Source organism: Sitophilus oryzae, unplaced genomic scaffold (genome assembly GCF_002938485.1).
Source record: "Sitophilus oryzae breed Bouriz unplaced genomic scaffold, Soryzae_2.0 scaffold_1494_pilon_pilon, whole genome shotgun sequence".
Classification (NCBI taxonomy): domain Eukaryota; kingdom Metazoa; phylum Arthropoda; class Insecta; order Coleoptera; family Curculionidae; genus Sitophilus; species Sitophilus oryzae.
Genome location: NW_022146163.1, coordinates 2483743 through 2511246, shown reverse-complemented (window position 1 = coordinate 2511246; position 27504 = coordinate 2483743). Strand labels below are relative to the sequence as shown.

The 27504-nt window shown below is 32.1% G+C and overlaps 1 protein-coding gene across 1 annotated transcript in view; it reads left to right on the top strand.

The window, feature by feature from the left end:
• The window catches only part of LOC115877495 (high affinity cGMP-specific 3',5'-cyclic phosphodiesterase 9A), a 543425-nt gene that overhangs the window by 138059 nt on the left and 377862 nt on the right, over window positions 1-27504 (top strand). The window lies entirely within an intron of this gene.

The following is a 27504-nucleotide window of genomic DNA, read 5'->3' as shown; positions in this document are numbered from 1 at the left end:
CGCGGCAAGGGGCGGACGTGCGACGAATTTAATTCGGCTGAATATTTTCTTGTTTTGACGGCGTATATCGGCCGGGCGTCATGTTGCGCGGTAGCGGGAAGCCCGGCGTTGTTGCCGTATCTTTAATTTTTACTCTTTGCTACTTAAATTATATAAGTAATATTTATTTAATGTATTTTGATGATTTTTATGACTCATGTGATATCAAAATATCTCATTTTTCAATAGTAGTAAAATTGCAAAATAAAACACTAATTCACCACAATATACCAAAACACTTTATTTTTGTACTAAACGCGTGTTTCGCTAACCATATTAGCATCATCAGAAGATGATTAAAATACATGATGACAAAAATAAAGTGTTTTGTGGTGAATTAGTGTTTTATCTTGCTGTTGTAACACCAGCCCTCAACTGTAAAGTAGTAAAATTTTAAATTTATATTTTAAATTTACAATTATAGTAAGCAGTTGAAAAAAAACTTATTTCTAAACATTTCTTATAACTATTGCAGAATGACTCACTGTTTTCATTAAATTTTTAGCAGGTTTTCTATTTGTGTATTTAATAATTTTATTTTATTTTTTTACAAAAATTGGTTAGCAATAGTAGCCTAAATTAATAAAAAAATGTTAATCTATAGTGTCATTTTAACAGAGTTATTTCCAGGTTGAAGTTAAACTTTTTCAAATAGAATGCTATACCGGGTGCGTCTCAAAAGTGGCTCAACCCCTATAACTCTTCGTTCAATAAATCAATAAAGAAAGCAACAGTTTCAAATTGGGACTTTAGGCTTTCATATGTTCCTTGTGTTCTTTTTTCTCCATTCTGATGAAAGCAATACACCGGAAAATTAAAAAAAATGGTAATTCCGATAATTCTTCCTTCTTCTTTAATAACTAAAAAAATATTACTAAGTTAGCTGCATATACAATATTAGCCCATTATTGTAAGTTAATATGGTTTTTTATATAACAATTATCATTATGTGGATACAATTTATTTCAATGTATAATTGCAGTTTTTAAATAGAATATTTGTATTTTTTAATGCATTATTTAACTTTTTAACATAAATCAACCTAATTTAAGAGTATTATTATTTTATTTAATTTAATTGTACCAGAGAATTTTGCTCTTCGTCATGTTATCTTAATAAACTGCACTCACACTCGCAGATAACGCGCTGTCAGTCAGAGATATTGATATTTTTATGAACTTGTCCTATACGTAATTTCACACACAGAAACTAGCGTAGAATAGACAATAACCAAAATTTTACGTCGACTCGATTGTTTTCATTATCTCATGTAAATCAGCCGCCTATGTCATAAATTTAATTAATTAATGTATCTTGTTTATGGAAACAAGTATAGGATATATTTTTCGAAAGCTCATAACAAGACAAATAAAATTAATTTTTTTTAATGAAATAAGCGACAATATTAGTATCCGTACTTTTTGAAAATTTGTTACATCTTTAAAAATAATCTAAAATGTCTATATTCCATGGATATAGTGATAAATGAGGTTTAAATTATAAGAAAATGCATTTTCTACGAAAACTTAAAGAGATGGGTAAAAAATGGTATAATACAATTTGATAGACAATTACATTTGCATCTGATTCACGTAAAATATATAGGGTGCTCCATTTAAATTCATTGCCGTTTAAAGCTAGTCATTATTTAATATAAATTTTTGGACACTCTGTATAAGGTAGTAAAATATTTATTATTGCAACACAATATCTGATCAATAAATAATCTTCAGTAAATATTCAGTATTAAAAACTTTGGTACCCTTGGAGAAATGAAGCCTTAATATTTTTACTGCAATTTCATAAAATTGAAAATATTGCAAAAACGGTAAGGTTTAAGTGTGATAAAACTTAATCAAATTTACCTTTATTTTAATCGTAGAATCTAAAAATAGAATAATATACAGGGAGTTCCATTTAAAAAATTCAACTATAATATTTTTTACATATTTGGGACACACAAATTTTATCTCTAATAGTCCTTCAACGAACCCAAAACTTACAATTTGTAAAAATCTAATCGTTTAGCTACAATACTCCGTGTCGTATGTGGTGCACAACCCTGTATATTTTATATGATGTTTTATATGATTTTAAGTTTATTTTTCAATAAAATATCTAAAGTAAAAGACTGTTTATTTTTAAAGCTGTAACTGCAAGTCCTAAACGTCACAAGTTTATAAACTTATTATTTTTTAAATATACAAATAAGTACTATGTATTAAAACAGGGTGACTTTCCTACGATGTTCTCTATGGGTATCTCGGAAACTACTGGAGATAGAGAGTCGGTGAAATGGGGAAAGAATAAGTTTAGTGGGATCATAAATAATATGCGCCCTGCAGATATTTCAAAAAGTTCATGGCTTACTAGATATTTCGAAAAGAACAAATTTTGGCTATTTTAAAAATTGTCCCTCATTCCATTATAATCCATTTTAGACTAAACGTTTTCAGATAAAAGTTGTAGATAATCACATCCTTAATGAGATTGTATCCTCCGTTTTTTTCTAAAGCTTGCCATTTTTGACATATGACACAAACATATGTTTTTTTAAATGGAAACCATAGTTGGCCATGACTTCATAAAAAGCGCCATTTTTTAAGCTTTTCAGCGATATAAGCTATAATATGTTTTTTTTTGAAAAATTACTGAGTTATAGCCAATTCTTATAATTTTTTAACAATTTCACTTAGTCATGGAAACAAGTTTAATCGTCTTTGCTCTCCGAAATGTGAAGCTGTCACATCCAAACTTTGTAGATTAAAATAAATAAAAATTGTAAATACGAATTTTTCAAATGAAGAAATCTTGACCATACATTTTCGAGGATACGTTGACAGGTGAATGTTACGTTTTTTAGAGAACGGTTTTCAAGACATGTTATAAAAGTTGAATTTAGTTATAGCCAGTTCTTATCTTTCTTGACTAATTTCACTTAGATTGCATGATACCCTTATTCTGTTATGATTTATCACTTATAAAAAGTCAGAAAATAGTATTAAACGGTTCTTTACAATTTACATTACACAAACTAAAACTTAAAAAATAATATCACTACACACACTTTAAGTTATTTTAGAAATGTTCAAAAAATCCGCCTTTGTTTTGAGTTGCATCTTTTTAAAACTGAATTACTACCTATTTCACACAGAAGGACCGGTCGACTTAAACTTCTCTCGTACCGCCACTTAGGCACTCGAAGTGGCTCTTAATTCATAAGCTTTTTTGTAAACCTTATTCTTAACCATACCGCATACAAAATCTAAAATGGATAATATTCGACACATTTTAAACAGAAAAAGAACAGCGAAAGGAATGCGGGCCAATGCAAACCACTGGGCAATTTACGGATAAATTCAACTGAAGCCATACCCCCCGTACCGATGCCGCGCTGTTCAACTTAAATGTTTCGCACTTTAGGTGAGGTGATCGAGGAGGCCCATGCAATTGGTCCATCTCTTCCTATCCTTGAGTTTGCATAATTATTATGATATAAAAAAATTTTAACATTTATTTCATTATGGGGGGTCATAATGAAAGTCATGTTGGAACCACTCTATTGATGCGCGAGTATCTACACGCTTTTCTTCATTTGAAAAATTCATATTTGCAATTTTTGTTCATTTTGATTTACAAAGTTTGGATGTGACAGCTTCACATTTCTGAGAGCAACGGCGATTGAACTTGTTTCCATGGCTAACTAAGTGAAACTGTTTAAAAATGATACGAATTGGCTATAACTCGGTAATTTTTCGAAAAAAAAACATATTACAGCTTATATCGCTAAAAAGCTTAAAAAATGGCGCTTTTTATGAAGTCATGGCCAACTATGGTTTCCATTTAAAAAAAAAGATATGTTTGTATCATATGTCAAAAATGACAGGCTTTAGAAGAAAACGGAGGACACAATCTCATTAAGGATGTGATTATCTACAACTTTTATCTGAAAACTTTTTGTCTAAAATAGATTATAATGGAATTAGGGATAATTTTTAAAATAGCCAAAATTTGTTTTTTTTCGAAATATCTAGCAAGCCATGAACTTTTTCAAAAATCTGAAAAGCGCATATTTATGACCCCACAAAACTGCAATTCTTTCCCCATTTAACCGACTCTAGCTCCAGTAGTTTCCGAGATACCCATAAAGAACATCGTAGGAAACTCACCCTGTATATTTAAAACAAAATAATATTATAAAATATGATTTACGAATATTTACGTTTTTTATATTTATTATATTATAACACTGTATATTTTTAAAGCTTCCATTTATATTTTCTTAATGTAATTAAAAATCTTAAGTCTTAAAATAATTTTCTAAAATAAATTTATTTTAAATTCAATATAAACATCTAAAAAAACTATTTCATTAATTTTCTAATGATAATCTTAAGTAGAAAGATCTAAAATCTTTCGTTTAGGTAGGGTACGATGTTGCCGGATATAGCGGGCTTCTTATACTCTTATATATATCAAACATATACAGCGGGCTTCTTATACTCTTGATATGTTGTTGCGCTTACGCGCCCCTAGGTCACATACATGGGTACTAGAGGTGTATATTTTGATATATTTTAAGATTTTATGAAGCCCGACCAATTTTCGGCTATCGATAGAGATGACCTTCCTGATGCCTATATTAAATATATACACGCGGTTTTTTACGAAGCCCGAAATCGGGCTTCCTAAAACCAAATCGGGCTTCGTAATGATGGCGCGTGGTACGTTTCGGTCTTGATAAAGACGGATTGCATGTATATATATATATATATATATATATATATATATATATATATATATATATATATATATATATATATATATATATATATATATATATATATATATACATATATATATATATATATATATATATATATATATATATATATATATATATATATATATATATATATATATATATATATATATATATATATATATATATATATATATATATATATATATATATATATATATATATATATATATATATATATATATATATATATCTGGTCTATTTAGCCAGAGATCATCAGGTATTTCTCTATTTTCTAGTTCTTTATCCACACCCTCCCTCCAGCTTCGTCGCGGCCTACCTCTTTTATTTCTGCCTCGAGGTGTCCACAGTAAAATTTGTTTTGGTATTCTGTGATCGGGCATTCGTTGCACATGACCAAACCATATGAGTTGTTTTGTTCTTATGTCGTCCACAATTGTGTGTTCTGCTCCCATAATCTCCCTTACTCTGTTGTTGGTTATTTGTTCTCTTTTCGATTTTCCAGCAGATCTCCTCCAGTAATCCATTTCGGTCGCTAATAGCATGTTCTCTGTTCTGCTTTTCAACTGCCATATTCGCTTCCGTAAGTTATTATGTGTTTTACTACCGTATTATATATATTCTTCTTATTCGTTTTAGAGATTCCTTGATCCCACAGTACACCATTCAACATAGATATTGCCCTTCTGCCTTGCATTATTCGATCTTTTATACCCTTGTCGAGTTTTCCATCGTTAGTTATTTTTAATCTGAGATATTTATATTTGTCGCAGTTTTTTATCACGCTTCCATCCTCTAAGACTATGTTCTCTTGTGGCCCCCCGACAGTCATACATTCAGTTTTGGTGATATTTACCTCCAACCCCCATTTCTTATACTCCTCTATCAGCTTCCTTGCCATATATTCAAGGTCGTCGTGATCTTGGGCTAGGACTATCTGGTCGTCCGCAAAAAATAGGGTGTATAGGGTGTCCTCATTTATTAGGGGGATTCCCATTCCTCTACACTAAAGCATCCATTTTTTTTTTAGTGCTTGTTGCAGGTATATTTTGAATAGTATAGGAGATAGGCAACATCCCTGCTTGAGGCCTTTTGTAATTTTTATGCTTTCTGACAATGAGTCTCGTATTTTTATTCTAGCTGTGGTGTTCTGGTATAAGTTCTTAACTGCTTTAAGTAGGTTGACATTTATATTAGTTATTTTCAACGTTTCCCACAATTTATTTAATGGTATGCTGTCATAAGCCTTTTGGAGGTCTATATATAGTAAGTAGTAAGTGTACCTCTTGATCTTTTGCCGTTTTTTCTCTAAGACCTGTGTTATGGTAAACAGATGATCCACAGTAGACCTTCCCGCTCTAAAACTCGCCTGTTCTTCTATTTCTATCTCTTTATATTCATTTTTTCTCGAGGGATGTCTCACTATTGGAATTACATGTACATTTTCTTGGCAGTCGCTGACAGTCTTATGGCAGTCGCTGGCAGTCTTATGGCAGTCACCTATAATAATTTACATGGCAGTCATAGGCAGTCTTCTTCATAGTCATTGGTAGTCGCTTAGCAGTGGAAGGATATTTTGGGAGTACGTGTACATTTTTAACCCGAGTGAGACACCCTCGCATTTTCTATTTTATTCTATAGTATCTTTCCATATAATTCTACTTAATGTACTTGTCACTGCCAAGCCTCTATAGTTTGCACAGTCTTCTCGATTTCCTTTTTTAAAAATCGTCGTGATATATGAGGTTTTAAAATCTTTTGGTACTTCTGCGCCATCTATGCACATCTGGAAGAGTTTTGTTATATGTCGGTACAGATTTTCCGTCCCATATTTTATCAGTTCTCCTGGTATATCTAACGGGCCTGCGGATTTACCATTTTTTAAATTTTTACGTCTCCCTTACTTCTTTAGTTGTTATTCTGAGGGGAGATGCGGCTACTGTTATCCTTTCTTGTGTTTCTTTACCTGTCTCAAAATATGTTCTGTTCCCGGTAAGTAAAGTTTTAAAATACGATTCCCATTTGTCCATTGTTACTGTCGATATTATGTCCTTATTTTGATTTTGTCTTAATTGTTTTATCATTTTTCAGCTTTCAGTACTTTTTCTTTTACCCAGATAAGTATTGATTTTCATACATTTTCGTTCCCAAGCTTCATTTTTCTTCTGTGTTATTTTGCGTCTGACTATTGCTTGTATTTTTTTATATTCTACTTTATCATTGTCACTATTTGTATTTAAAAATTGTTGATATTTTTGTCTTTTTTCAGTTATAATACTTTCTATATCTGGATCCCATCAATATGGTTTTTTACTTTTAGTATATCCATAAGGTCCCAAGGCCTCCAGCGCAGTTGGGTGTATACTTTTTTTAATGTGTTCGTGATATATTTCGGGGTCTTCGAATCTTGTATTTATTAATTTCTCATCTAGGCGTTTTCTGTATAGTTCTTTTGTACACTCATTGTCAAAGCTATCTATGTTATATCTCTTTTGTTGTTCTTTGTTGCTTTTTTGTTGTTCTTTGTCTTCCATATTTACATCGGTTCTTCTCGGTTTGTGTACTATTGTAGCTTTGAGTAGATTATGATCACTACCACACGTGGCTTCTCTATACCCTCTTACATCTTTTACTTCTAGTTTGGAGTCTTTTCTAATGATATTATAGTCAATTATAGATCTTAATCCCCTTGTATTTTGTATCCATGTGTATTTGTGTATATCTGTTGTTGGAATGGTATATATCTGTATTTCTGGAATGGAAATTTAATGGCAAATCTACAACTTTAGTTTGAAAATATGTTTCGGCCACCTATGTTTAAAAAAATGTCTAAAATGTGCTTTACCATTGCCTCCATATTCTGAAAAAAATTGAAAGAAAAGTCACCAACCACAAACCTAATATAGAACTGTTTCGGAAGCCTGAGTCACCCTGTAAATATTCAAATGTAACTGAAAGTTTATATAGAAGTAACTGAAAGTTTAAATTGAAAATCGACGTTGGAGCCATTTTCGAAAACTATCTACTAATGTTTCAACATAAGTATATGTGGGATATTAATTATATTATTATATTAGACCTTATAACAAAACTCATCTGACGAAAAAGTGTTAATGTAGAGTAAAAATTTTACTAATGATATGGAGTAAAAATTTTACTAATTACTTTAATTTTACTGTACTAATTAAATTCGTTCCAAAAAAAACGATACGCCAGTGGCCATTAGAAAAATCCAAATGCGCCTAGTTGTCGAGGTCGGAAATTTTAGACTTCTCTGTCTCTTCTGTACCTTGTTTGACACATTGGAATGTTTGATACACTACCAACGGGTATTTATGAATGAGAGTTTCGGTCTATCTTTATAATGTCTTTGGTTTTACACTTAATTTACACTACATTTTAAGAATTAAATACATTAATAATTTGTTTTTTATTTAATAACAAATTATACACATTTTCCATAAAGGTTCGTCAAAATAAAATCGAAAATGACATTAAATAACGTAATTTTAATAAGCAGGAAACTGTTTCCAATTTTTAAGCCATTTTTTTACAATCTAATAGCCTGATCGATCTATTACCGTATCAGAATGAAGCTTCGTCGGCATTATTTCCGTGACAATCAATACGCCCGAGTTAATTAGATGATTTAAATTTCCATTTTAACGATCTTTATAGAATATCCAGTTAATTAATGCAGGAATGACATATCTGATTACCCTATCGGCATTTTCCTTAGAAGTAAAGTTGATAAATTACAAATTTAAATTAAATTATCCACGCTAATAAACAAACAACTGCCATATTAAGTAATTGAATTTAAATAATGCAGAATTGCTTCAGCTTGATTTTGCAAAATGTTCGACTTTGTTTAGTTTTTGGGGTTCCGTACCTCAAAAGGAAAAGAAAACGAACCCTGATAGGATCACTTTGTTGTCCGCACAATACCTAAAATAATCTACAATAATCTCTATATACAAAAAAGGCAAAAAGAACGATGCCAAACCAAACACAAAATTATAGACCAATTACTTTATTATCATAGTTTAATATCAGCATTGAACAAAATAATAGAAAAATGTTTACATAATAGAATGCCAGGATATGCAACACAAAATAAAATAATAAATGCAGCACAATATGCTTTCCAGAAAAATTCAGGCAGGAGCTCACCTGTATATGACTTGATTGAAAACATAAAAAAATGTATAGAAAAGAAACATATTTATGGTCGTTGCAGTATTTTTTGATATGAAAAAAACATTCGATACAGTCAATAAAGAAAAATTCTTAGAGAAACTCATTTCATATATGGATTTGAAAATTACATCAATCTAGTAAAAAGTTATTTGAATTACAGATCACAGAAAACAAAAATCGAAGACATAGACAGCAATAGCAGCTTAGCTCAATATTTGAATCCGTTTGCCTAATACGTAAATATGTATCAGCTTCTCAAGAAAGGCCATCTCACACTTATCCACTCAGGAACGCGGAGCAAGATCTTTATCTACCTACCCCACGCTCAGAGTTAGTTAAAAGTTCAATATTATACAACTCGAAAAAAATGCACAATCACCTGCCATTTGAAATCAAATCCATAACATCATTTTTTTCATTTCGCAAAGCATTGAACTCTTATTTACTAGACAAGGCTTTCTACGCCGTAAATGAATTATATTTGAATTGAAAATCTGAAAAAAAAAAAATTGATCTTGAAAACACTGGTCTAATGTTTGCTATTGCTATATTTACTAATGACATCGAAATTAATTTATTTAGAGGTCATTGTTATTTTGCTATAAACTGGCTAAATATTTTTGAATATTATTTTAAATTTTTTGTTCTTTGACATTGTAAACATTTATAAATGTTTATTTTAACAATAAGACTGACAATATTATTTATATAATATTTTGTATTATCTTTTGTTTGTTTGTTTGTGTACCTTGTTTTTTTCTACTTTGTTTGTTAGTTTACCTTTGTCTACAAATTGAAACATTTTTTGACAATAAAGGCATTTATTTATTTATTTATTTATTTATTTATCCATATGGCCTACCACAAGGTGGTAACTTGCCACCACTGCTATACATTCTTTATACTAACAATTTACTTGAAGAACATTTTTTTTTGTAGAATATATATGCTTATGCTGACGATTTATGTATGGTGTATTCTGAGTGAACCTAAATAATCATCTGAAGAAATTTGAAATGTGGTGCTTCTGCTTCAACAACTCACTAACTATAAATGAATCCAAAACAGAATTTATAAGATTTAATATAAAAAAAGCAAATAAAAGACTTAACTACAACTCTAAACCAGCAAAAAATAAAAGAAAAATCCGAAGTCCATTACCTCGGAATTAAAATTCATAACAGTTTAAAATGGGATACGTATATAAATAGTTTAAAAAAAGAAAACGCCAGAATAATTGCCACACTCCTAAAACTGCTAAAACATAATACCACCAAATATGAAGAAACCAATATATCATGCATTATTTTCATCAAGAAATATATATTTAATTAATACATGGAGTAATACAGCAGAAAAAAGACACCTAAACATGATGCAAAGACAACAAAATAAAATACTAAAAATAATATTTAACCAACTAACAACATAGATCAACTAACATCAACAGAAGAAGTGTACCAAAAAACAAAAGAACTAAACATAAGACAATTAATAAAATATCATAATATATTACTTCTACATAAAATCAAAAATAAATTATACAGGGTGAGTCTTAAATAAGTGCAAATATTTTCTGGGCTGGTAGATATCGATAAAAGAAACATATTTCCTCTTTACCGTGTTTCAAATAAATCTAAAATAAGTGAAATATTACTATGAAAATTTACCAAAAAATGTTTTTTTTCTAAAATTTTGAGAACCATTGGATCTTTTCTCGATTTTCTTTCTTGTAAATTTAAGCTATTACCTATGTTGTCATATTATCAACAAATTGTATTTTTTAACTAAAAACTAAAAAAAATTTCAAAAATTTTTTCAAAAAATTCCAAATTTTCAAATTTTTTTTCGCGAAAAAAACTCATATTTGTGTTCCTGGGGTTGAAATATACTTCCCCTAAAAATATTTGCACTTATTTAAGACTCACCCTGTATATATATATATATATATATATATATATATATATATATATATATATATATATATATATATATATATATATAATATATATATATATATATATATATATATATATATTTCTTTAAAAACTAACAGACAAATACACACTTACGAAACTAGAAGAAAATCAGACATCAGCTAAGAGAACTCAAAAACTAACAACAAAAACTACCACAATATATAATATGTTATCAAAAGAATTAACACAATTAAATTATAAAAACTTTAAGAAAAGAATTAAAAACATGATATTTGGGAAGAGCGTAAATGTAGAGGACATAGACCAATTTATATAAAAAAAGAACAATGCCTTCCATACCACCTGCCCAGGGAGAGTATTAAAAGTCTTCAAACTGTTGCAGATGAAAAAGGACGCAACCAACAACTGCCATGAAGATAAAGTTTACTAAATAATATTGGTGAATATTGATATATTTAAACAGTTGTATACATTTTAGTCAATATCGTCGGTGGTATCGCCTCAACCCAAATTAACCCCCTCGGCGATATGACGACGGCGAGAAATAGCCCATTAGTTCGGTCTCTTTTTGGTACCTGTCCAAAAAGTTTGTCGACCGGACCTGAATCGAAATTCGCCCATTACCGCTATCGGAACTGGCGTGTTAGTTTCTTTTATTTTTTGCCAATCTGTCGATGTCCAAAACGACAATTTGGAAGCTAATACACAGAAAAATACACACTGACAAGTGTTGCAATAATACACTACTCAAAATAACTATCGCATATTGAAAAAAATGTAACTATTACGTACTTCTAAACGAAGCATGTTTTTTACTCGTATTTTTTAAAGTAAAAATGTTTTCAACATACCCGATAGGAAAGCTATTTAGAAAAAATGCAGTAGGCCGTTTTGTTTATGTTTGCAATTCTTTAATTTCTTTCATCATTGAAAGTTACATATTATTTTGTGCATATCGGTAATCGACTTTCTGTTTATTGTGTAATTTTGTAAACAAAACAAAAATTAGATCTTTTCAAAAGGTGAATTATGAAAATATACATTTTACGAGACATTTGACAGAAGGTGAAGGCTCAAACCGCTGTAACTTGGCTGTAACGATATTAAACGAGGGGCATAGTCAGGTTAGAATTGCTCAAATTCTTAATGTTGATCAGTCATCAATTAGTAGAGTATTAAGACGCTACGGGAAACACAGTTATGCAAGACATCATGACCAAGGTAGACTTACAGGTAGAGCTACAACAGCAGCCCAGGACCGATTTATACCTATAATTAGCAACATTAAGAAAAATACATAGAGTACAACCACAGCTAGAAACCTACACAATGAAATTTTAAGAGCTCACCAGGTTAGGATAAGTGATCAGACAGTAAGAAACAGGTTAAGAGAACCAGTTGAGATCAAGACGGGCAGCAACTGGGCTAACAGTGCCAAGTAGTATCGAGTAGCCAGATTAACATTTGGAAGAGAATGTTGTTGAATGAGGTTGAGTATTGTTTACTGACGCGTCCAGATTTACCTTATCAACGAATGATCGTCGTGTAAGGGTATAAAGGCCCCCACAGACGTCGTTCTTTTTCGGCAGGATTACTCGACGTGCAAAACTGTTTGGGTAATCACGAACTTGATGACGCCCGCATACTATTCAGTATTGTCGTGATTATGGATACAACAGTGGCGTTAGTAACCCCAAGTAGCATCTATCTGACTTCGAACTAAATCTGACCTGAAGCGACGTCAGACTTTGTGCAAATTTAGGTCGGGTGCTCGTGATACGACCTGTGACGTCGCTTTCCTATTAAAAGCGACGTCTTTGGATCCGAGTCGGTTAATCCAACGATCTGTCGACGTACAAAATAACAACGTACCATTTTTATTAATTTCCCGATGTCGTTTCCACGTTGGCTTGCACGACGTACATATACTTGAACTAGCCCGACGTCTACCCGTTGTCCGAATAGGATACGTCTCACTGATAATCCCTAAACTAATGTCCAATTATATTTTGTTGTATTTTATGTTCATATTTATAACCTAATTTACGTATCTCTATTTATGTCCGTAAATACAACCCATTAATTAGCATTTGCGACATAATGAAGATCATGAACATAACCTAATAAAAAGTTTTTGTAAACAAACTTAAATTTTTTATTATGCCTAAAAAAACACTAAAAAGGCATTTAGACATTCATCTACATTTTACAGGAAGAGGTCGAGGCTTTTGCAAAATAATAATAGTAGTGGTGATGTCTTGCCTCCACCCGTAAATGCTTTTTATCCGGAAGAGATGCTGCATTACACTGGTGCATCTTAATTTAATTTTTTAGCTTAGGATACCAGCAGACCCCATCCTCCTCCGACATGTGAGGTTAAACTTAAAAAAGTGGCTGCCCATTTTTTTTAACGAGAAAACAAAAACTAAAATAGTTGCACAAATCCACAAATCACTGATACGCAAAACGCAGAGTGAGGTTACGTGGCGTACGTTGGAATTATAATACGATTGCCGGTCGTCCGGTTTGATGACTTCGGTCGTGTGAGACGACTAATGTTGGAGACCCGGTCGGAATTGGTATATTGGTAGTTCATATTAAGTGGGACACAGAAATCCGCCATTCTTAACACGTATCCGATTGACAGCCATTTTAAAATCGTTTTTTGTTTTTAAAATTTATATTCACATTTCGATTTCTAGTAGAATAATATTGATAAGGTTGACTTTGGGGGGAACCACAGTACAGTTTTATGATTAAACCAGCTAGAAAATTAAAAAAAAAATATTTTGCGAGTTACTTTATACTATATATATATATATATATATATATATATATATATATATATATATATATATATATATATATATATATATATATATATATATATATATATATATATATATATATATATATATATATATATATATATATATATATATATATATATATATATATATATATATATATATATATATATATATATATATATATATATATATATATATATATATATATATATATATACGCTCGTTGTTTTCCGGAGTATTTTAATCAGATATATCAAGAAAGTGACTTCCGTTGACAAAACTGATGTCTGGATTAATGATTCAGAATTATTATAATATGAAATTAAATAGGCACTTATAGTTATATTCGAGGAGTAATTATGAATCCATTTGTAATTAAGTAGTTTGGTTAGTTTTTTATGTATTCTTGGTAGCGAATATGAAACCAAACGTAACGTAAGTGCTTAGCGACGAATTTTAAGTGACTAAAATCCAACGTAATATGACGTTGGTAATTGGTAGAATTACATTCCCTATTAGGTCAGATACCGACGTCGAGGCGACCCGAATCTGTATTCCCCATTTAGGTGCAAATAAGGGTCGTCAGGCGGTCGAACCGACGTTGGTACCCGACGTCAGGTTTATTGAACGCGAAGTATACCCGACGTTAGATAACGTCCAAATGCTACTTGGGAACGGTTTTAGCTATAAAAGCTAAATATGCTAAGAGAAACCGCTCTAAATGGGCAAAAAGGTGGCTTCTAAAAAGAAAACAGTTCTCACATTAATTTGTTGGAGGAACTGCGATTAGAACCAGGTGATTGGTTTAATTATGTTTACTGTTATACATGTTTACTGCATTGCCTCAAATCAGCCATTTTATAATATACATAAATCACGTACAACACTGGCAATTTTTAGAAATATATATATCGTGATTACCGGTACGCATACCACACACGGGCCGACTTGCACAATCACGTTCAAAACCGACGAGAAAAATCAGGCCAAAACACATTATTTGGAACGCCGGCAATCACGACGGTTTTCAGCCATACACCGACCGGATTACCCGAACAGTTTTGCACGTCGAGTAATTCTGCCGAAAAAAAACGACGTCTGTGGGGGCCTTAAGGATATATATGTAGAAGAACTGGAACCCGCGATTTGTTTAGCATAATATTCGCCAGTTGGATACCTTTGGCGGAGGAGGTGTTCTAATCTGGGGAGGAATTTATTTTAAGTCCAGCTCTTTTTTTTCTAAATATTTGAACTATTCATCGTTACTATATTGATGAGCTTTAAAACTTAACGATGACGCGTATTAAAGCATTTAATATGGAAACTCAAATAAAATCAAATAATGAAAAGTAATATAATATAAACAATCAAATAATTTTCTTGGAAGATGGATTGAAAATGGTGGAGCAATATATGGCCAGCGAGGTCCCCGGACCTGTCGCCAATGGTTGTTTTTCTTTGGGTGCATTACTTGACATTCTTTGTAAAAGTGAAATCAATACACCTCACCATTTGCAACAAAGAGGACAAAATATACATTTCGAAGTATAAGGAGAAGATTTGTTGAAGGGCTATATAAAAATTTGAAGGAAAAGTAAATTTGTGCATTAGCGAGGGTGGTAATCCTTCCGAACATCTAGAACATTACAAACTAATTTTTGTTGATTTATTTATAATTATTACCATTAATATTGTTCATATTATTAGATAATGTCGTATACAATTCATAATACAAAAAGTTAAAAATAATCTTTTTAAATTGCTGAACTGGAAATTCAATTAAATCGGTCAATTGGCTGGATTTTCGTTATTTGGAGGAATTAAAAAAAAACAGAACCTGGAATGACGGGACCTGAAATTAGTTTAATTAAATTATATTGTTAAAGTGTCCAAACAAAAAAATAAGCGTGGCACAATGTTGTACTCTGGAGACGAAATTCTTTCAAAACCTGAAATAAAAAATGCAGGTTCGTATTTAAAAAAAATTATTTTTGCCTATGTATCTTACAATCTATTAGCTAATTTGTGAAAATCTGAAAAGATAGTCAGGTAACCCTGATAAAGTGGCTATGAGAATGTGCAATTAGTTTTTCGATTTCCTAAATAGTAACGACAGGAAAAATTCGTCCCAATTTAACCATGTATGTATCTATAAAGGTTGATTCTCACTATACCTTCCGTTTCCTTTCCATATTCATTCCATATCCGTTCCGTATTTTTTATTGAATTGACGCTACACGTAAGCTTCCGTTCCGTATCAGTTCCATACTTTTTATTGTACAATTTATATCATTACGAAAGTTTTATTTTAAAAATTTGTATCTTTCGAAAAGGGTAATAGATTTAATTAAGATGTCAAAGAATAAATAAATATCAGCAAAATTTTAACAGAGCTGGTACAAATGTAAGAACTTGACAACGCTTTTTCCGATACGCTTCAGTCCGTCCGCCAAAAAATGTATGGAAGGAAAGGATATGGAACGGAAGTGAAACGGATCGGATAGTGTGCATTGTCCTATTCATTTACATGATATAATATTTTATGTAAATGACAGGGAAACGGAAGGGAGCTGATATGGAAAGTATAGTGAGAATTAACTAGTGTTCGACCGATAGGCTTTTTTTGGCCGATACCGATAATCGGCCGATACCGATATGTTTCAGGCCGATACGATATATATCGGCCTATCGGCGTATTTTTTTTAATTGCCGCGAGGGCCGATTTTTATAGCGGCGAGGTTCAGCTCAAGTTCTTCCGCCTAATATATTATGCATATAATTTAATTCCGAACATCTGGCAACATTGCACCACAGTAGTAGTACTAACTTTGGTAATAATAATAATGAATTAATGACCTTGGTAAATCCTCTAATCGTCTTCGCGACACAGCGGCCGTTTCCGAGCATCCCGAGTTTCTTTATTATTCGGTATTTCCCAGAACACGCATTTTTCGTTCACTAGACTCTGGGCTTGTTTTGGGATTGAATTTGTCTAATCCTGTTAGGGTGTTTATTTTTAAATGCGTGTTCTGTTTAAACTAATATAAAATGGCTTCAAAGAAAAGTATTTATTGGAAATATTTCGAGAAGAATAAATAATCTGTGACAGCTAAGACTTCGACGGTTAAGTGCCAATTATGTGTTTTATTTATTCGTTATTGTTTATCTTTTTGTCTTATTTTAAGGAAATTGTCCGGTTTGTGTTCATATACGTTCCTATACTAAAGTTTTTTTTAGACAGATTTAAGGGAAATTTGTTTTTTTCAATTTTTTTGTTTTAGTTTATTTTTCTGTTTATTATTTTAAAGAATCCGTTTCAGTTTGTATTCATATATGTTTAATAAAATTGTTCCTAAAAAAATCAAGTTCAGTTAATTTTTTTATTCCTTTTTCGTGAATAATCAATAAAATAAAATATCGGCCGATATACATTTGTATATCGGCCGATACCGATAATCGGCATGATGGCCGATATGGCCGATATTTTCATATCGGTATCGGTATCGGTCGATCACTAGAATTAACCTTTACGGTTTTCGAGATACCAATGCTCGTGCTCAGAATTTGTGACACCCTGTATATTTATTGACTTTTCTGGCGCCAAAATACTAGCTTTCGTACAATCGTTCTAAAACCGTGTCACCGTTAATTGCGGAACGATCGCTGTCATTTATCGACGGGACGCGTCTCCACACGGGCCAAATTATGGCCAACGAAGTTCGTCGACATGACGGTATTACTGCCACTGTGAAAGTTTGGAAGTGGAATCGATAACGAAGAACGACCATTAAACCCGTAATACCTGACGTTACGTAACTAATTCTAATGTCGAGTTATTACAGTAACGAATGATGGCTTTTAGCTGGCGGAACATTTGTCATTCTGCTAAGTGTCGTGCATAATTTTAGTGATAATTATTGTAAAAATCTGGGTATATAAGTCAATAGAATTTTATTATAAATTATTTTATAAAAGAAGTATTGATTATTTGTATTACTAAAAAAAATATTTTTCTCATTGATATTAGTAAAAAAAAATATTTTTCTCATCTCTAAATCTAAGAAGACCGGGAGGAGATATAATCCTGGAAACGGTAAATATTTTTTGTAGATTAGAGATATTGGTTTAAGAGTAAAAAGCTAGTGAAGGAGTTATCAGTTGTTTCACGTATATTCATTCCGCAAATTTGAGTTTAAACGGCAATACGCATTGAAAAAGTGATGTGTTTGGTTGTTCTCTTTCATTTTTTTCTTTCTTCTCTTTCATTTTTAAAACACGTTAAACGCCATGGTGGGCCCTAGAGACCGCCAAAGGAAGTACTCTCCACGCCACGGAGGTCTCCAGGGACCGCTCGGTAATCGGTTCGAATTATTTGTTCCACAAGCCAGCGGTCCTTGTTTAAGCCTCTTTGAGTGTGATGGGCGGACCTATCTGGTTTGCGCGGCATGTATACCTATGCGAACTTTTTGATTTGAAAAAAAAACTAGATTTTTTTGAATTTCAAATGTTGAAAGTATATGACCAAATTATAACTTGGCCCAGAGAGCATTTTTTAAACTTTTTGTCTGGCGCTTAACGTGTTAACCCAATATTTCAAACCCTCAAAATGAAAATTCCACTTCTCCAACTTCCAATGGATGACATACCAAGAATTTACAACTTTGAGAAACACCTCACTGTAGTGTTGAGTAATAAAAAGGATTGAAAGGGAGAAACGTTTGCTCAGCATTTAAAAGACCATGCCATAACGTGGTATACTGATGCTTCCAAAACCAAAGCAGGGACAGGGATAGGAGTATTTGGACCGAAAACTAAATACTCCGAATTCATGGGTACCTACCCCAGCATCCTTCAAGCAGAAATCTACACTATCGAGAAATGCTTACAGTTTATCTTAGATAGGAACTATTGAAAACAGGAAATAGCAATCTTATCCGATAGTCAAGCAGCACTAAACGCGATCAACTCAGTAACCATCAATTCGAAGTTGGTCAAAGAATGCCTAGAGAAACTGAACAAATTAGGCACAGAAAATAAAGTCCTCCTACTTTGGGTGTCCGCTCACCAAGGGATAGGAGGCAATGAAAAAGCAAATGCTCTAGCTAGAAAAGGAGCGAATACTCCACAAACTGGACCAGAACTGTTCTGTTTTGCAAACGGAAACCAACTAAAGGCGGAACTGGGGAACCTGGAAGATCCGTAACCTGGAATGGAAATCTTCCCACGGTCTAAGACACTCGAAGAAACTTCTCAGAACATACGACCGAGAAAAATCGAAGTGTTTCCTAGATTTAAGTAAGAATACTCTTCGGGTTATCATGGGGTTTTAACAGGACACTCTCTCCTCAACGAACACCTCAACAATTCTGTGGGGAAAATTGGGAAATACCAGAATACCACAGAGACAGGGGTGGATGGGCCATATGGGAAAACGGGAAAATTCCCGGTGGGCTGGTGGGAAGATGGGCCGGTGGGCCGGTAACGATAAGAGCTCAAAAAAAAATTGATTTATCAAAAATTAAATAGTTAATCTTCTAACTAAAGTTACGTGAGATTCTTAGTGACTGCCTAACTAACTAATCAATTTGCATCAATATAATCGTCAGTTGCTTTTAAACATAACTCCAATTTGTAAAATAACTATTGTTAGATGTCTTTCTCTGTGACACTTATAATTTTAATAAACATCTGTTGTTTGTTGTTCCATTTGAAATGTTGTATTATACAAGGTGAGTCTATAAGTGCACCTTATTTGTGCTGCTTTGTACAAATATTTTCAGGGCTGGTAGATATGAATAAAAGACTCTTTACCGTGTTTCAAATAAGTCCAAAAATAACCGAGTTATTAAAGTTTGAAATATTTAAAAAAACTGATTTATTTTTAAAAAATTTTGCCACCGACATTTTTCTGTATTTGCATCTCTTTTTGTGCCGTAATATCAAAGATTAAGAAACTATACCGTGGGAAAATTTGCGGTGAACAGGAAGTTCTAAAAAATTTCTAAACTATACAGGAAAATTTAAAAGAAAAAGCACGATTTTCAACATCTTTTTTTGCAAAAAAACTTCATAGACGTGTTTCTGGGGTCGAAATATACCACCCCTAAAAATATTTGCACTTATTTTAAGACTCATTCTGTATAGTTTTACCACTATTCTTTTATTAATAACTAATAAAGACTCCGGCAGGCGTACAGCAGAAAAGAGTGAATATCATCTAAATAGTCTCTATATCTAAGTGTATACTAGGAATAAGGTACATAGCTTGACAACTGGGTGCCTCGGTGCAATACTTTTCGATCTCCTCTGAGTAAAAAGGTAGGCGAATTTGACGCGAACTCTGCGGTTGACAGAAAAAACATGAAGATGGCATTTCTAAGCCTGATTTGAATTGGTGACGGACTAAAAGCCAAGTCTGAGAACTAAAATTTAAGTCTAATTTTGCTAGAATAATTTTACTAAAAATTAGTGAGACAGCAGAGAAGAGTTAAATGAGGTTTAAACTAGATTAGATAATAAAATATCAATATGTCTCCAAATCCAAATATTCTTATTACAGATCGTAACATAGCATCTATCTCAGAACACATTTATATCCACTGCTTAGGTATGGCTTAGGTTTTTTTTCGTTTGAGTCATGGCATTATCATACAAGATGCCAAATGTAGAAACGAGGAAAAGTTACGTGATGAGAAATATACCAAAATTAAAACACGTATACATGACGAGGCTGCTCGTGTACCAGAAAAAAAAAGAATTTCTTTCTACAATCTGTAAAAAGTATATACCTGAAAAGCTAAAAATAATGTATTTTACAGAGGTTTGGGCCATCAGGAAGTCTAAACAAAAAATGCTTTTTTGCTTAAATTTTCAGAACCACTGGATGTTTTCTGGATTTTCTTTCATGTAAATTTAATCTACTACCTATGTTGCCAGATTATCAAGAAATTATGTTTTTTAACTTAAAACTAAAAAAATTTCCAAAACTTTTTTCAAGAAATTCCAAATTTTCGCAAAAAAGAACCGAAGAGGCCGAGATATACTATCAGTTAAAATATTTGCACTTATTTCTGGGACACCCGGTATATTAATAAATATAAATATGTTTCTTCGTTTTCGTTATAGCGCCGAGACGACAACCATTTGTTCCAGTGTTGCCAGATGTAACATAATTATCGAATTGTAACATAATTTTGGAACAAAATTTTCCCAAAAAAAATCTGTACCATAATCGATAATTGTAACATAATTTGGTAACCTGCCATAATTAATGTTTTATCAATCATGAACTATACTTTTATGATAAATAAATTAACTTTAAGGTAGTTAATGCAAAATGAATCAAATGGTTTTAAAGTTTAAAAGAATGGCAGGGTTTAGAGCACTAAATATTCGCGACGAATCAAGTAATTCCGATTTAAAAATGCGGGTAGAAGAGAAACCAGACCCCGATATTATAAAACTAACTGAGCAAATACGTTTGAAACCTATTAAAAATAAGTTAAACCAACAAAAAATAGGATCCAAATTTATTGCTATCATTATATTTTTTAGATAATTCCCTCAGAACGAAATATATGGCTTGTAACTTGCTTGTAACATAATTTTGTGATAAATTCGATAATTTTATCTACATTGTTCCATAATTTCATATCCGACACCTGGCAACGCTGAATCGTGCTATGGAGTTTGGTAAGACTGATATCGGAGATGGGGAACTACTCCGCAAAACCGTTTCAGATACTGGCTTTTGACAAGCCCTGAGATTGTATGATGAGTTATAACTCGTTATAACTCAAGAAAGGGGGACACACAACACACGATAGATATGTAAGGTCGCGGTGATTAACCCCCTCCTATATATTCTACCTTTAATCATCGATATGTAAAAAAGTAATGTATGAGTTTTAATGTTTCTATAAGCATGTAAAGAGAACGTAACGATGTGTCACAAAGATGGGTGGCTACTCTCTAAGAAGTGATTTTAAAATATCTCATTTTAGTTATCCTCCAAACTCGCGATATACCTATATTTGAAATCTTTGGTCTCTATAGTATTTTTTACTCATAGATAATGTGTATAGCTATTTTTTAAATTCTTACCCTGTATATCGTTAGCAAGCAAATAAACGTAAATCAAATAATTTCTATTATTCACCACACCGTCCAAAACAGATTGCTTTCATTTCAAGTTAGTACTTGAAAACTCTTGATCCACATCGAGATATCGAAATTAGTTCTGGACATTTTAATTAGTTTAAAACTGGAGGATCTTAATTTAATTGAATAGCTCAATTTAATCAATTACTTCCGCGTAGAACTTCCGTATTAAGGATGCTGCACGCTATGCCGTAACGGGTCCGAGCCGTGCGTCGGTGAAGACACGGCCAAACATTGTCAAGTGTTCTTTACACATATACATTCATGCCAGGCCAAGCACGATCCGAGCTTCGCCGGAACTCGTCCGTGCCCCGTCCCAGAAATGTCGGCGTACATTTTTTTCTCGGATCCGCTCCGTTCCCGCCACGTTGCGGAAAGCATGAATGTACTTTTCCTGGTGCCCCGACTGCAATCTGCAGTCATGATATAAACAAAGTACACTTTTTATCATGTCTGTAGTAGTTATTAGTGAATCTTACAGCAGTATTTGACGACAGGGTATGCGTAAAACTGGACAATGAAAGGATGTAATGAACAAGATAGATCCTTCATCTTTTCCTTTGAGCAGGTGTTTCCACTGCAGGTGTTGTTCTTTATTCATCAACTGCAATTGGTACCAATTCCAACTGCGAGAACTTTGGAATTGTTCGTATTAAATCTTCGTGTGTCTATAGGGCTGTGTTTTCTAATATACTCGGAACTAATAGAAACCCCGTTATCAACTCGGTGTTGCATATACAGAAGGATCGGACGTGGTTCGGTGTCTACTTCACGTGCCCGGCTCGGGCACGGTCCGGTGTACTGTGAATCATCCTTTAGGACTTTAGTACCACCTAGGATAGTTGAATTTAGATATTTTAAATCGTTTTTTATTTGTTCTTTGTGTTTTTTTTTGCTTTTAAATACCTACTGGAGGAGATGGACCTCCTGAAACGTTAAGCATTTTATGCCGGTTAGGCAAAGGGTATAGCCGGATTAATATAGAAAATCTGCCCCCGCGGCTTTTTTGACTCGCACTAGGGGGATCGATTTGATGTCGAATCAAAATAATTCACCTACATTTTTAGCTCTTTAACTCAAACGGTTTTCGAGATTTTGAAAAAAATCTGTTTTTTTTTTCAATTTTATTTTTATATTTATAGTAAAATTCAAAATTACCTAATGATGATTTTTTTTTCTAATTCTTAGAAGTCTAATAAGATATGAAAAAATAATATGATCATGATTCTTAAACGAAAATCCGATTTTTATCGGAGGAAAGAAAATTAAAATCTTCATTTTTTTAACCTTTGTGAAATATGTCACTCACCAAAAATCGTCAGAAAATGTCTTTTATACTTCTTTACACTCACGAATTTTTTAGAATTTTTTGAAGTGGTGGAACAATATGAAAAAAAATTAAAAACTCATTTTTTAGATAATAAATCACTAATAATCATATATTATATCACAAGACATATAAATTTAATCGATTAAACTATTCAAATATATTTTGCGCGTGATTTTGCTTGGAAAATAGTTGAATGGGCACAATCTATACTCTATACTAATATATAAAATCCTTAAGTGACTGACATACTGATTAATCACGATCCCGCTCAAACCACTCAACGTAAGAAGCTCAATTTTGGCATACACGTTGATTCTAGGGTGTAGAGGTTCGACAAGAAGGGATTTTTCGAAATTCCAGCTCCAAGAGGGTGAAACAACCCCTCAAATATTACAATATTTTTTATTTAAAAAACGGTCAAGTGTCCGAAAAAACGCTTAAACACGTATATTTTATTTTGCTTTATTACATATTTTAAGATTTATTAAAAATGTATACAGGGTATTTCGAAAAATCTGGTTATTGATTAATCACGATCCTGCTTAAAGCGCTTGACGTAAAAAGCTGATTTTTGGAAAACGGATTGACATTAGGGTGTAGAGGTTCGATAAGAAGGGATTTTTTGAAACTCGAATTCTAAGGGGATGAAACTATCCCTCAAATATTAAAATATTTTTTATTTATGGTGAGTTTTTCGGAAAAACTCTTAAACACGTATATTTTATTTTGTTGTTTTACATATTTTAAGATTTTTTATAAATTTATACAGGGTGTTTCATAAAATATGACCATTAAAGCTGATTTTTGGCAAACGGATTGACTGTGTAGAGGGTCGATAAGGAGGGGTTTCTCGAATCTCAAATTCCAAGAGTGTGAAAACGCCCCTCAAATATTACAATATTTGTTATTTAAAAAACGGTTAGTCTTTCGGGAAAACGCTTGGACTCGCATAATTTATTTTGTTTTTTTACATATTTTGAAATTTTTTAAAAAATCATACTGGTTGTTCCAAAAAGTTGGGTAATTTCTTAACCACGATGCTGCTTAAACTGCTTGACGTAAAAAGCTTATTTTTGGCAAACGGATTTTTCGAAAGTCAAATTCCAACAAGATGAAACTACCCCTCAAATATTACCAAGTTATATAATAATATCGCCGAATATTGTTTTTTCTCATGCTGACATAAATGTGAGAAAATTTTATCCAGTTTGTATGTTAATGGAAATTCTTGCTTTGCTTAATCATCACCATTACAAATGATTAATTCGATGCGAACGAAGTCGCTGGTACACGCTAGTAATTTAATAAAAACCCGAGACCGCGAGGCGGTCCAGGGTTTTTATTCTAAAATTATTGTGCATGAAACTATTTTCTAAAAAGCAAAATCATGTAAAAAATTATTTGGGTAGTTTAATCAATTAAATTTATAGGTTGAGTTATATACCGCTAGATTATTTCCTGAATGACTTAGAAATGAATAGTAATCATTGCGTAGCGACATGATTGAAAATGTGTAATACGTAAGTAAAAAAATATTTTCTACGCACTTTTTTAAACTAAAAAAATATAAGTTTGTTAAAACAGAACATTTTAGAAAAAAATGAGTTTTTAATTTTTTTCATATTGTTCCACCACTAAAAAAATTCTAAAAAATTTCTGAGTGTAAAGGAGTATAAAATATATTTTCTCTCTATTTCACAAAGGTTAAAAAAATTAAGATTTTAATTTTTTCTCCGCTAAAAATCGGCTTTTCGTTTAAGTATCATGTTGGCCTTTCCGAACTCGAAAATAATTTCCACGATTTTTCTTGGTCGATTTACTTATTAGAATTTTTTTCCCAAAGTTATACGATAAGTAGGTTCTGAGATACAGCCGGCGTCCAGTCTTAGTTGGCCACACGGTAGCGATTTTACTAAATATATACTATTACAGCACAAGACACGCCCCCAAATACGTCATTGGAAAATATAATCTAGCTCAGCACATTCCTCCAAAATCTAAACGTTTGCAGCACAAGAACGTGGCTGAGTCATACAAATCGGTTGCAATGGAATAAATTGAATTTTAATAGATACTCTTTTAATTGGAGCTATATCTAATATCTGCAAAATAAAACAGCACAAAGCAACACACAGCAACATCTAATGAATTTTGGAATTAGGAAGATTAGACATGATATTAAGGGACAGGTTATGTTTTCTTTTTCTGGAAGAGCGCCCACTTTGAATTCTCTGTCCCCCCATTTTAGCATTTTGTATCTTTCTTCTACTGCGTGCTGTAGGCTGGACTTTTATTAATTTTGTTTTTCGTTTGATACACTGCTTGCTAGCTAGGAATGAATCCAACTGACTACCTGTGTTAATTGCTCTTAGGCTTCCAACAAACTTTTTTATTAACTCTGTATTACAACTCACATGTTTTGCTAAATCTGCAATACGGCTAAACTCCCTTTTCAGACTTTCCACTACATTTTTATGTTCTTCGCTACCTAAAACAAAAAATATTAAGCAAGTAACAATATTATAACTTTTAGATTATCTTACAAGGTTTACTTCCAATATTTTCAACATCAGTTATAGAATCCGATTGGGTTTGATTACTTGCGTTTAAAGTGGTATTGCATTCCCCAAATGCAACCGAATCGTCGTTTTTGATCATGTTTTTAAAAAATGAACAGTTTTTTTTTACCAGTGGCTAGATAAACAATTATTTGTCGGTCATTTTCCGTTAACTGGGGACTCGATAAAATATTGATGCTAAACGAATTTTCTACAGCACATAAATGTTTGCAAAAGGCCCCTCCTGTTCCACTAGCGCAATTGCATAAGGCGGAATTTGTTAGAACAGTATAATGCATATTTTTGTCTTCAGCTGAAGAAACTAAAAAAGTTTCATTATCTATTTTTTTAACTATTAGATTTCTAATTTTATCTTTAAATTTTAAGTAGTTTAAATTAATTTTCGTTATTCTGTTGCTAGCAAATGATATCAGACGTCTTTTATGGTAACATTCCAGAATATTGGTTATAAAATCTAATACCACAGCATTAAAGCATTTACATCTTTCCAGTATAATATCTTTCAGTACTCTGGTAGATGCTTCAACAAAGTTGTTTGTGTTGTGAACTTTAGTACACAATGATTTTCTATAAAAGTGACACCACTCGTTCCTTCTTTCCCACAAATTTTTAAGATAGTTGATAAAATTTGGGTATTTGCATTTTTCACATAAGGTACCAAATAATTCCTCTGCTTCTTCTTCACTTTGTGCATAAAGTATATAACGGAATTCCATCATAAGTTTTTTTTTTCTTTAATATCTATGTGATTTTTTGCATCCCACAACCATCTCCACACAGCCTGACACACGTGGAATGAACATAAAATTAAATTTTCCAACGACGTATTGTTGTGCTGCAAACGTTTAGATTTTGGAGGAATGTGCTGAGATAGATTATATTTTCCAATGACGTATTTGGGGGCGTGTCTTGTGCTGTAATAGTATATATTTAGTAAAATCGCCACCCGGTACATATCCTCTAGTGGTGTAAAAAAAATCACAGTCCTTTACAAAGATGCAACCGGGGGGGCATTGAAAATGATGAATAAAAACGTAAAAATATGATTAGTGTTAATATGAGTGTATTACATACATATGTTTAAATAACGAACTTAACAAAAAACAACAGATTTAAAGATTCACTGAAAAAGTAGTAATGTTAACATTAAATATAACATTATCAATAATAATTATGCGATCGCACCTATCCGTAAAACAAGCAAGCAAAAAAACCTCGAAAAAAACAAAATAACATACAAAACATCAGGTTAACATGATGACAGATCATGATCAATGACAGATAAAGAATTCTTACGGAAAGTTACACTTTACGATATAACTTTTTACCTGTTAAAGGCAAACCCCATTTAAACACAAAACTTTTTAATACCTACTATTGTATCTAAAAGACTTTTTTTTAAATTACTAAATTCTTAGCCACGCTTCTGTTTGTCTTGGCTGTTGTGCGTCACGTCACAGATTAACAGGCCCACGTTTGCACCACAAGGCGATGCTGCAGACCACTAGGTAGACCGGTCGTAGAAATTTATGTCATACAACTTGTAGTCAATCTAACAAATATTATCAAAAACTTTTTTTCTTTTAAAATGTGTTCAGATTTTGTAAAAAGTAGAAGTCAAAATCGCAAAACTTAAATTTGATATGAATTTCTTAGTTTTTAA